The following is a 12,709-nucleotide window of genomic DNA, read 5'->3' as shown; positions in this document are numbered from 1 at the left end:
TTGGGTAATCGTCAGGTTAAGTACTCAGCGTATCATTATAATAAAAAGGTACGATACTCGAAAAATATATATTCGAATACTTTCTGCTGATCTTTTACTTAGTATAGCATAAGCTGGTGACAGTACTCGATCTAACCAAAATATCCGTTCTCATAGATATATTTTACTACGAATAGTACACAACACAATTCTGAGTTAACTTTTGATAAATAATTGATGTATTTAACATAAATTTCAACTCTTGGTAGCTGAAGGTTGATTGGTTGATTGGTGAAGTTTGAATTAATTGAAGACCCAGAGTTATCCAGAGGATGCAGTCTGGTGTGGTTGAGTGGGTTGACGTTGGGAATGGTACGGAGTCTGGCGACAGCGAGGAAGAAATCGATATGCTAGAACAACTGGACATAGCAATTCTAATAGCCGGTTCCATACTTATTTTTGTCATAGGAATACCAGGTATGATAATTTCCAAAACTTTCAAGAATAATAGCTTGTTAATTGTTGTTTCTAATGTCTTTCTGTGTCACCACATGACATTATTTCACCACAGTATGGCACCTCATTACGTTATTTCACCCCTTCACATTTTGTTACCCCGTCACATTACGTCACACCGTCACATTTTGTCACATCGTCAGATTTTGTCACACCGTCACATTTCTTCACCATGTCAGAATTTTTTTCAAACTGTCACATTACGTCACTCTGTCAAATTACGTCACCCCGTCACAATTTGTCACCCCGTCATATTATGTCACCCAATCATATTTTGGCACCCCGTCACATAATGTCACCCCCCCCCCCCCCGCCCCCAGGCAACATCCTCACCCTAGTTGCCCTCCACAAGAAGGCCATCAAAGACGTGGTGTTGAGCCAGTACCTGGTGGTCATGTGTGCCCACAACATCGTCTCCGTCTTGGTCTGTTCCTTCCGTCACCTGTTGAAGGCCAAGACAGGTTCGGACCTGGTGTATGAAAACTTTTACTTCTGTGGGTGAGTGGGGGGTGGGTTTTTTTTAGTTTAGTGAGTGGGTTAGTTAAGTGAGTGGTATTGTTTGTTTAGTTTGTGGTATTGTTTGTTTAGTTTGTGGTATTGTTAGATTAGTTGGTGGTATTGTTTACTTTAGTATAGTTGGCGGTATTGTTAGTTTAGTGGGTGGTATTGTTTGTTTAGTTTGTGGTATTGTTAGATGAGTTGGTGGTATTGTTTAGTTTAGTATAGTTGGCGGTATTGTTAGTTTAGTGGGTGGTATTGTTTAGTTTAGTATAGTGGGTGGTTTTGTACAGTTTAGTGGGTGGTTTTGTACAGTTTAGTGGGTGGTTTCGTTTAGTTAGTTCGTGTAATTGTTTAGTTTAGGAGTGGTAGTATTACATTAGTGGGGGGGGGGGGGGGGGTATCGTTTAGTATACCATGTGGTATTGTTTAGTTTGGTGGGTGTATTTTTTAGGTCAGTGATTCTTAACCAGGGTTCGATCAAAGTCTGTAATACATGCATTCTTTAAAAATAGCGCTGTTAATTTAAAAACATATTTTATAACTCTCTCATTAATAGCCAAACAATCGTATCATTTATTTCAAATGGATAGGGATCAAGATAAGAGTTAGCCAACGTATTAATACTGGTGATAATCAGTTAAAATTTTATTGTTATATAACTACTGTTTACCAAGAAAGTAAAAGTAAAAGTGTCCCTTTCAAAACTGACGGTCTATGGGGCAAGTTAAGTAGAGTTCACTTGTTTCTGTGACCTCGGCATATGAAGAGATAGTGTGCTCGAGACTTACGGGTTAGTAGTCCAGCTCTCTACCTCTAGACCAGGGGTCTCCAAACTTTTCAGCTCGAGGGCCGCATTGACTATCAAATATCAGTTCGGGGGCCAGAATTTCTTTAAGGCATCTCTTCAGGGTAGTGGCGCTCCCCCCCCCCCAAAGAAATATAATGTATATAGAAATATATACAAATTTCAAATGTCTCTAAGGAAGTCATTTTCTTGCAATTCAATGACCTCCAGCTGCAGTTCATCTTTGCAACTGGCCACTTTTGCTTCAAATGGGTTTTGAAACAGTCTCACTTCTTCTGCCTATGAATCCAAGTCAGAAAACCGCTACTGAAATTGCAGCTGGAAGTCTTTAATGATCTTGTATGTAAATGACGTGGGGAACTCAGTGGTTGTTTTAGCCTTAAAGACCTTGCACTGCTGAAAGTGTGTCAAGTTGTTAGCCTGTACTTGTTCCAAAAACATGACAAGTTTGTATCTAAAGGCCTTTATGTGGGCGTATAGATCAGAAACTAGATTTCACTCTGTTGCCGTTTTAGGTTCAGAAAATTTAAATGACTAGTTATGTCTGCAACAGAGGCCAATTTCTATACCCACTCTTCATCAGACAAAAATGGCTCTGACTTGCCTTTACGATCAGGAAGTCACCTATTTCATTTCTTAGATAGGCTACTCTGCTCAGAATTTTCTCGCAAAATTAGCAATCTTACGGATGTGAAATATGGTAAATTGTGCGTTTTTGTGTTTGTCTCTGAACTATCTATGGTTAGATATCCTCTTTGGTAACAGTGTCATTCATTATAAGTAGGGAAGCCAGCTCTTGTGTTATATTCATATCTTCACCCACATCTCTAATGAACACACGAAGTTGACAGGTGGAACAGCTGCCCAGCGACTCATCCATTGCAATTGAAAAATGGCTGAACTTCCTTGAATTTTTCGCTATTAGAGTCACTATGTTTTCACAAATGTCTGCAACACGACGAGTAATTGTATTTGCACCCAAAGCTACATTTTCAAATAGTTTTGATTTTCTGTGCAAAGCTCCTCAGCCACCTCAAACAAACATTTATTCTGTGGACAAAAAGATCGTCGCGGGCCGGATAAAATGACCTCGCGGGCCGCATCTGGCCCGCGGGCCGTAGTTTGGAGACCCCTGCTCTAGACGACTCCGTCCCATAAGAAAACAAAAGTAAAATCTCATTTATCTATTGCCATTTTGTTGGACTGACTAAATTAACATCTGTCTTGTATTCTCTCTGGGCCAGAAATAAAGTAGATTGGTGGATGAAATATTTCTGAAATTTTAAAATATTTTCCATGTCAAGATATCGGGTTGTCGAGGTGATATTTTTCCCACGTTTTCTTTAACTTGCTTTCGCGTCTGTTTGTCTTTCCATCAAATCTTGCAATCAAAATATCGGGCACTTCCCTTTTAGCTAGCGCGCTGAAATTTTCAGGGAAGCTTTGTTTCCGATGACAATACAATATTCAATTATTATTATTATTAAATTGATCCATGGAAAAAATTTATGGATCATTTTAGACTCCTATTGATTTGTACAAAAAAGGGACATAACCTAGTTATTGTAATTTGATAAAGACAAAGTTCGGTACTTTTCCTCTTCTGTTTCTACTTTTTAGTTTAATCAGAAAACGTGGGTTTTTTAAATTTTTTTTTTTAATGATAATTATTTTAAAAATGTCTTCTCTCTCTAGGGTTGCGATGTGGTTGGTCCACAGCATGCACAGTGTGACGGGTTGGAACCCTGTGTTTATTACCTTGTGTCGTCTGCTGTTCCTGATCAACAGGTATATCTGTTCACCTGTGGCTTAGAGTTCAACAAAATACAGCTGCGATTTGAATCTTTTAACTTTCTCGTATATGAAGTATAGAGAAAGTATTGTAATCGTTCAAAAAAATCGAAATCTAGATTTTCAAAAATCTTGACGTTTTACACCCCCAAGAGACGGAAAAACATAGTTTTGCAATTTTGTCGGTATGTCTGTGTGTGTCAGTGGCGTAGCGAGGGGAGGGGGTGGCGGTGGGTGCGGACCGCACTGGGTGACACCATTTAGGGGGGTGACACCAATGCAAAAAATAGCAAAATATAATGAGAAAAATGATAATTCCACTTAATGAAGTGATTAATTCGAGTGTTAAATAGACTTTTAAGAGGTGCAAATCGAAAATTGAAAGTTTGTCCCAGGAAAGGGTCGCTACGCCTCTGGGGGTGACAACATTATGTGCCGCACCGGGTGACACCCGACCTCGCTACGCCACTGGTGTGTGTATGTGTGTGTGTGTGTGTGTATGTCTGTGAACTTGAGTACAGCTACAGCGAAGTGGATGAAATATCATTTATAAGTATTATATCAAATTTGTAGTTCTGTATCAACTTTTCAGTGATTTCCGGTAACCGGAAGTGGAACTTATTCTGTTTTTATGTGAACAAGTGTGCGTTAAATCGTAGTTTGTAAACAGGTATGTTAAGATGGAGTGTAGGGACCAGCCATCCTTGGACACACCAGCCATGGAGGTTTCTGTCAGTTTGTTGACACGTATTCAAAAGCTAGGGTTCAAAAGGTCAGGGTTAAATTGGGGGACGTACATTCATTCATTTTACCACATCCTTGGCTGACAAGAATCAATCCCATGTTGAAAAAATTCACATTTCGAATACGACGGTCCGTGGGGCAAGTAAAGTAGAGTTCATCGGTTACCTCAAAATGGGTCGGTGTGGTCAGCACTAGGCCCAGCCGTCTTTACTTTCCCTAACATGAGTCAGGTACCCATCAGAGCTGGGTAGACTCAAGGACGTTCTACTGAATCCGGGTTAGCAGTCTAGGGCCCTACCGCTAGGCCACGTCATCCCCTGGCCTCTGTTGCAGCACCTTAATTAGTGAATTACTTGAGGTTATACACGTCGACATTTCTTGAGCTCACTTGTATTGTCGACCACTGTCAGACATCTTTACCGGTAAAGTTAGTAAAGCGTCTCCCTGCTTTAGACATCACATGTGTTGTGGTGGTGTTGTGTTGGTATTGTGGTGGTGTTGTGGTGTTGTGGTGGTGTTGTGGTGGTGTTGTGGTGGTGTTGTGGTGGTGTTGTGGTGTTGTGGTGGTATTGTGGTGGTGTTGTGGTGGTGTTGTGGTGTTGTTGTGGTGTTGTGGTGGTATTAAGGTGGTGTTGTGGTGGTGTTGTGGTGGTGGTGTGGTGGTGTTGTGGTGGTGGTGTGGTGGTGGTGTGGTGGTGGTGTGGTGGTGGTGTGGTGGTATTGTGGTGGTGTTGTGCTGGTGTTGTGTTGGTATTGTGGTGGTGTTGTGATGTTGTGGTATTGTGGTGTTGTGTTGTGGTGGTAAAGTGTCTCCCTACTTTAAACTTCACATGTGTTGTCTACATTTGTTAATTTGTTTTTCTATTTGACACGTCAGAACCCGGAAGTGCTACACCTGTCTGCACCCCTACCTTGTGGTCGTCTGCTATACGGTGCCATTGTTTGTCGTCCAAGGTCTGGTCATCGTCAACACCGTGTCTAAAACTGACCCGGCTGGGTGAGTCTTGTGTGGTGGTGTGGTGGTGGTGTGCTGGTGTTGTGCTGGTGTTGTGCTGGTGTCGCGGTGGATTTATGTTATTGTTTTGGTGTAGTTGTTGTTGTGTTGTAGTTTAGTTTTGGTGGTGTTGTGGTGGTGTTGTGGTGGTGTTGTTGATGTGTTGTGGTGGTGGTGGTGGTGTGGAGGTGTTGTGGTGGTGTTTTGGTGCTGTTGGGGTGCTGGTGTTGTGGTGGTGGTGTGGAGGTGTCGTGCTGATGTTTGTGGTGCTGGTGTGGTGCTGTTGTGCTGGTGGTGGTGTGGTGGTGTTGTGGTGGAGTTGTGGCGGTGTTGTGGTGGTGTTGTGGTGGTGTTGTGGTGGTGGTGGTGTGGTGGTGTTGTGGTGGATTTGTGGTGGTGTTGTGGCGGTGTTGTGCTGGTGTTGTGGTGATGTTGTTGTGGTGTTGTGCTGGTGGTGGTGTGGTGGTGTTGTGGTGGTGTTGTGGTGGTGTTGTGGCGGTGTTGTGCTGGTGTTGTGGTGATGTTGTGGTGGTGTTGTGCTGGTGTTGTGGTGGTGTTGTGGTGGTGTTGTGGTGGTGTTGTGGTGGTGTTGTGGTGGTGCTGTGGTGATGTTGTGGTGGTGTTGTAGTGGTGTTGGAGACTTGGTACACTGTGTTGGTAGGTGATACATTGTGACGGACGTGATATCGTACGACCGGGTCTGATCATTGTGACGCGGCGACAAAATGTAACAGAGAGAGAATCCATGAAGCTAACATCTTAAGACAGGGTAACCATATATAATTTGGAGCCGGACGTTGCCCGAAAAACACTTACCCAAATCCCGTTTTGCCGAATTGACACCTTGCCTTAATGCCTCTTAGCTGAATGGATACTTGCCCAAATGCGACAAATTCCCGCATGGACACTAAGTCTTGCCCGAATACAACTAATGCCCGAACGCCACATGGCAGAAGATGGAGACTAAGAAATTATTTTGAAATACATTTTTAGATTTATTTTATTTTCATTTTAGTACAATATAATACTCAAAGTGTTGTTTATTCTTCCAGACAAGATTGTTGACGTCTCTAGTTATTCTTTCACGTCTACTGTATGTCCATGTCTCGCGTTTTACTATTTACATCCATCCTTCCTCTTTCTCAATATATATTTCTTCCCAACAACCACACCCATTTTATTTAAAGACATGTTTGACCTTTGACCTCTGCAGGCAGCCTGTGACCTGCTACTTCCCCCACACAGGGATCTGGACCATCACGATGGCGTGTGTGTACGGCATCATCCCCACCGTCCTCCTCATCGTCTTCAACTTCTGCCTGATGTGGCTGTACTACAGGGGAAAGTCCGGCCTGCTCTCTACAGATGCCACTCAGAAAGGTAGGTTTGCTTGGCCTGTACAGATTTGTGTTGGCCTATACAGATTTGTGTGGGCCTGTACAGATTTGTGTGGGCCTGTACAGATTTATGTGGGCCTGTACAGATTTGTGTGGGCCTGTACAGATTTGTGTGGGCTATAAAAGATTTGTGTGGGCCTGTACAGATTTGTGTGGGCCTGTACAGATTTGTTTGGGCCTGTACAGATTTGTGTGGGCCTGTACAGATTTGTGTGGGCCTGTACAGATTTTTGTGGGCTATAAAATATTTGTGTGGGCCTGTACCGATTTGTGTGGGCCTGTACAGATTTGTGTGGGCCTGTACAGATTTGTGTGGGCCTGTACACATTTGTGTGGGCTATAAAAGATTTGTGTGGGCCTGTACAGATTTGTGTGGGCCTGTACAGATTTGTGTGGGCCTGTACAGATTTGTGTGGGCCTGTACAGATTTGTGTGGGCCTGTACAGATTTGTGTGGGCCTGTACAGATTTGTGTGGGCCTGTACAGATTTGTGTGGGCCTGTACAGATTTGTGTGGGCCTGTACAGATTTGTGTGGGCCTGTACAGATTTGTGTGGGCCTGTACAGATTTGTGTGGGCCTGTACAGATTTGTGTGGGCTATAAAAGATTTGTGTGGGCCTGTACAGATTTGTGTGGGCCTGTAAAGATTTGTGTGGGCCTGTACAGATTTGTGTGGGCCTGTACAGATTTGTGTGGGCCTGTACAGATTTGTGTGGGCCTGTACAGATTTGTGTGGGCCTGTACAGATTTGTGTGGGCCTGTACAGATTTGTGTGGGCCTGTACAGATTTGTGTGGGCTATAAAAGATTTGTGTGGGCCTGTACAGATTTGTGTGGGCTATAAAAGATTTGTGTGGGCCTGTACAGATTTGTGTGGGCCTGTACAGATTTGTGTGGACTATAAAAGATTTGTGTGGGCCTGTACAGTTTTGTGTGGGCTATAAAAGATGTGTGTGGGCCTGTACAGATTTGTGTGGGCATGTACAGATGTGTGTGGGCCTGTACAGATTTGTGTGGGCTATAAAAGATTTGTGTGGGCCTGTACAGATTTGTGTGGGCCTGTACAGATTTGTGTGGGCCTGTACAGATTTGTGTGGGCTATAAAAGATTTGTGTGGGCCTGTACATATTTGTGTGGGCCTGTACATATTTGTGTGGGCCTGTACAGATTTGTGTGGGCCTGTACAGATTTGTGTGGGCCTGTACAGATTTGTGTGGGCCTGTACAGATTTGTGTGGGCCTGTACAGATTTGTGTGGGCCTGTACAGATTTGTGTGGGCCTGTACAGATTTGTGTGGGCCTGTACAGATTTGTGTGGGCCTGTACAGATTTGTGTGGGCCTGTACAGATTTGTGTGGGCCTGTACAGATTTGTGTGGGCCTGTACAGATTTGTGTGGGCCTGTACAGATTTGTGTGGGCTATAAAAGATTTGTGTGGGCCTGTACATATTTGTGTGGGCCTGTACATATTTGTGTGGGCCTGTACATATTTGTGTGGGCCTGTACAGATTTGTGTGGGCCTGTACAGATTTGTGTGGGCCTGTACAGATTTGTGTGGGCCTGTACAGATTTGTGTGGGCCTGTACAGATTTGTGTGGGCCTGTACAGATTTGTGTGGGCCTGTACAGATTTGTGTGGGCCTGTACAGATTTGTGTGGGCCTGTACAGATTTGTGTGGGCCTGTACAGATTTGTGTGGGCCGTCATATGTCGCTACATATGTGTGAGGTCCAAGTCTCATTCGGTCACCAGATATCTATCTATCCAACGAAGATATGTGTAGGTTTTATTAAAAATATATTTTGTAGCGGCAAAATCTGCTTTTAAAATTATTTAAGCCGGCCAACATCTCGTATTAACACACTGCTCTCATGTTTACAAGTGGTCAAACAAGAACATTTCGTCAACCGTTGATTCTAATTTTTTCTGGTGATGTCAATTTTATTCCTATAAATTTTAACAAATAAAATGAGTTGCAATTAGGCGTTGTTACTTATATATTCGGTATATGTGACTACAATAGGCGGTTGAAATAACACTGTCAATGTTGCTGTTTACCTTTTAACCTTCATCTTTTCAGGCGGTTTGTGCAATCAAGCATATTAAATTAACAGGCTTATAGCTAGTAATTCACATAAAGAAAGTAGATGTATACTCTGCTAGGTACTCAATAGATTTACAGTTAGTTCCAAAACTAAAAAAAAAGCAATAGGTAAACCACAAAAAGAAAATAGGTCTTCGATTTCCTAATATGTTGTGAATTATTTTATTCCGATAATCGAACCTTAGATTTAGCGTTTTTATAATTTATTTATTTTTATTCTACGGAAAACTAATTTTCAAAATATGTTGTCTTTTACACATCGACCAGTCAAACAACAGATCCTGGCGATAGTTCTGGCTTCCAATTTTGGTGCCATCTTCACTTTATTTCCTGCCGCCATCGTGCACACCATCTCACCTTACGTGTTCGACTTCCGGTTCAAGACGGAACTACTCAGACTACGAGTAGGTTAGTTGGCACGTTGTTAAATTGTTTGCAGGGTTCGTTCATACATTTTTCCACCCCGGAGTTGGAGGCACTTGAAACTTCACGGAGGGGTTAAAAAAAGTTGAAGTTCCTTTTTAAACCTAACGGACTTTATGGAAAGTGAAGTAGAGTTCACTTGTTTCTGTGACCTCGGCATATGAAGAGATAGTGTGGCCAGCACTATGCCAAGCCGTCTTTACTTTCCCTAACATCAGTTAGGTACCCATCAGAGTTGGGTGGACTCAGGGACGGTCGACTGACTTGAACCCGGATTCGAACTAGAGGGTTAGCAGTCCAGCTCTCTACCGCTAGACCACACCGTCAACACTTACACGTTCCTGAGCTGGATAGTATATATTTTCTATATAAATTAAATATTTATTTAATTTACCCGGGGGAATTGGATATGCCCAGGGGAACAGTGCCCCTCCTCCCCCCCCCCCACTACGTAATCGGTGTTCGATAATACTAATTGCCATTTTGTTCTTGCGATTTTTTTACGGTTACAGAACATAGATTTTTAAATATGAAATCAAATCGATTTAAGAAAAATTTCATTTTGTTATGCAAAAACTAGAATTTGCAATGCGTATGCTCTTGTCCAGTTAATTGTGATATGTCTAACTCCACGACATTTGAACGTGCTGTGGGGACGGCGTGGTCGAGTTGGTGCTACACCGAAAAGTCTCGAGTTCGAACCCTCGGGCAGATTAGAGTTTCTTCCAGGCAGAGCCCCCCCCCCCCCCCCCCGCCGAACGAAATGGAATTTATATAGAAAACATATAATTTTACCTGTGTCCGCTACTCGGAAAATGTTGACCACCCCCCCCCCCCCCCCGAATATATGAAGTGCCCCCCCCCCCCCGGAGAAAAAAGTCTGGAAGAAACATTGGGGTAGATGAGGCCCGTTAGCTGGGGACAGCCACTCTTCTAGGAGAGACAACTCCAAAATCAAACAACATCTGCCTTGTAGCTTGTTCTTGGTTGGACTAAGGTTATGGAAGCAAATCCAAAAAGAAAAGCAGGCTGAAATCGGAGTCAATGGCCTCAATGGCGCATAACCAGTTGACACGTATACTTTAATTGATGGAGGTTTGGTCGTCGGCAAAAAAGCACATAGTTGATAAATTCGAAAAAGTCTCGAGTTTAAACCCTCTAAAAATTAAGAACGAAGAAGAAGAAGAATGTGCTGTTGTTAGAGTACTTGTGATACACAATCTATATATATATATAATTCTCTTCTGGGAGACGTTAGAAAACAAGCTGCAAAGCGCGCCTTGCAATCCCCTCTCTTCCTCTTTATCGCTACCACCCCCACCCCCCACCCCCGCATTGGTCTGGTGAGCGGTAGTTCACGCTAAATGTTTACATTCATAGAGCCGGGTTAAGTGACGGCTATTAGGGGCAGATAATTTAGTTTGAAACGATTTTAAACTTAGAGGAGGTAACTAAGAGGAGGCTGCTTTCACGGGGGCGGTGTGTAGGGTAGGGGTTGGGGGAAAGGAGGGTGGGGGAGGGGGGGGTTATCGTATTTAACGACCTACTGATAGTGTTTTAAAGCAAATATTTTCAGTGGCAGCATTGGTACTGTCGAATTCACAAATTATGAATTACTGAAAAGTAGAAAAAACAACTAAATAGCGGCGTATGATACACCGCGGGTCAGCTCGTTATAAATACAAGTCGAATGTTCTGTTGCCCAACTACCTGCAGTGGTCCACGTGACGGTGTTCCTGATCTACGCCAACAACGCCAGTAACTTTGTCATCTACTGCTGCTCCAGCCAGAGGTTCCGGAAAAAATCCAAGCAAGCCCTCACCACCTTGACCTCGTACTGTTACCACGTGCACAAACCGGATGACGCCCCATCAGCCGAGGTTACATCAACAATAGTGTGTAAAGGTTAGTGTTGTCCAAATGTCTTTGTTAATGAAACCACATATTTATTATAAACATCAACATCACACTAAAATGTATGCAGTTTTGTCGAAATGTCTTTGTTAATGAAACCAGATATTTATTGTAAACATCAATACCACACTAAAATGCATGCCGTATGTTTGTTTTGTTTTTGGACTTTCATAGATCTATATTGCATTAAATCGTCTAGGGTTTCCTTGTGGCATATTTTTTTTCCTATTTCCATGACCGAATACAAGATTTGTACTTCCATATACTTTGATTCTTTTGTGTCCAGTAACAGCAGAGTTTCTTACAGGCATCTCTTCAAAGGGGGGGGGGGGGGTGAGTTCCCCTTCCCCCCCCCCCCCGAACGAAATGGAATTTTAGAAAATATATACTTTTAACAGTGTCCGCCCCCCCCCCCCGCCCCCCCCCTCCCCCCCCCCCCCTCCCACACGAAAATTTAAAGTGCCCCCCGGAGAATAAAGTCTGGAAGAAACACTGAGTAACAGTATGTTTGTTAAATTGGACCCTGCTACATGTGTCCTGTTTTTATTGTGATTTTGTATCTTGCGGTCATTAATTCGATGCTATTTTCGTCTGGTATGTTTCGTAATGAAATAATTTTAATCTTATACGATATTTTTGTGAGATATTTAGTCATCTGTTATTTTATCTTTGCATTTTACAAAACGTTCGTCGTACATAGTAATATTTTTTTTTCTTCCTTTTTTTTTCACCTCAGACACGTAATTTATAGCGTCAGTTGTGTGTTCGCTTTAGTATTACATTTTTCATCATCGGCTTGTGAGGACTGATACGGATACATAGTAATATTTCTATACAATTTCAAAATATAATTGTACTAATATATCTATTTTTATTTTTTTATTTTTTTTTATATATACTTTTATTTGCAATTAAAACAAGTAGGACCCTACATCAACATCAAATTTTTTAACATAATTTTGAACACCAAATGAAAACGAAAGGTTTTGCAAATGTACATAATGAATATTTACATGATGTCATGTATTTGATTATAAAAAATTGCAAAGGATGACAGTAAAAGGGATGAAGGTCAAATGCAAGTGTCAGAAGTCTGGGTGGGGAGAGGAAAGGAAATTTTTCAGAGAGGGTTATTGGGACAGTGAAACATTTTCTAGTAGGAAACAACTTAAGTTGACTTGTTGAAAGGGTGTTGTAGTGGTCGCATTGAGTTTTCAAAAGGTTGCAGTGTGAAAGATGAGGGGAAAGAGACAAGATTTAGAACTTTAAATAAGTTCTGGATATTGATGTTGCGGTGGGTGGTGATGTCGTTGGAACAGTTAAAGGGATTGTGGGGTTATCGTGCCTGAGGGTAAAGTGGATAGAGGGGGAGAGAGGGGGTAGATTTTTTTTATTTTTATTTTTATTAATTCAATTGTTTTAAACATTTAAATCAGTAATAATAATATATTTGATAGATTTTACACAGCATCAAAGACATGAACAATGAACATCAATTGCATATATAATAATCAAAGGGAAAAAAATAAAATGGCATAAGAACT

The sequence above is a fragment of the Physella acuta genome, unplaced genomic scaffold (assembly GCF_028476545.2).
Source record: "Physella acuta isolate Inbredline_101_S28 unplaced genomic scaffold, ASM2847654v3 ptg001022l, whole genome shotgun sequence".
Classification (NCBI taxonomy): Eukaryota; Metazoa; Mollusca; class Gastropoda; family Physidae; genus Physella; species Physella acuta.
This window is presented reverse-complemented; position numbering follows the sequence as displayed.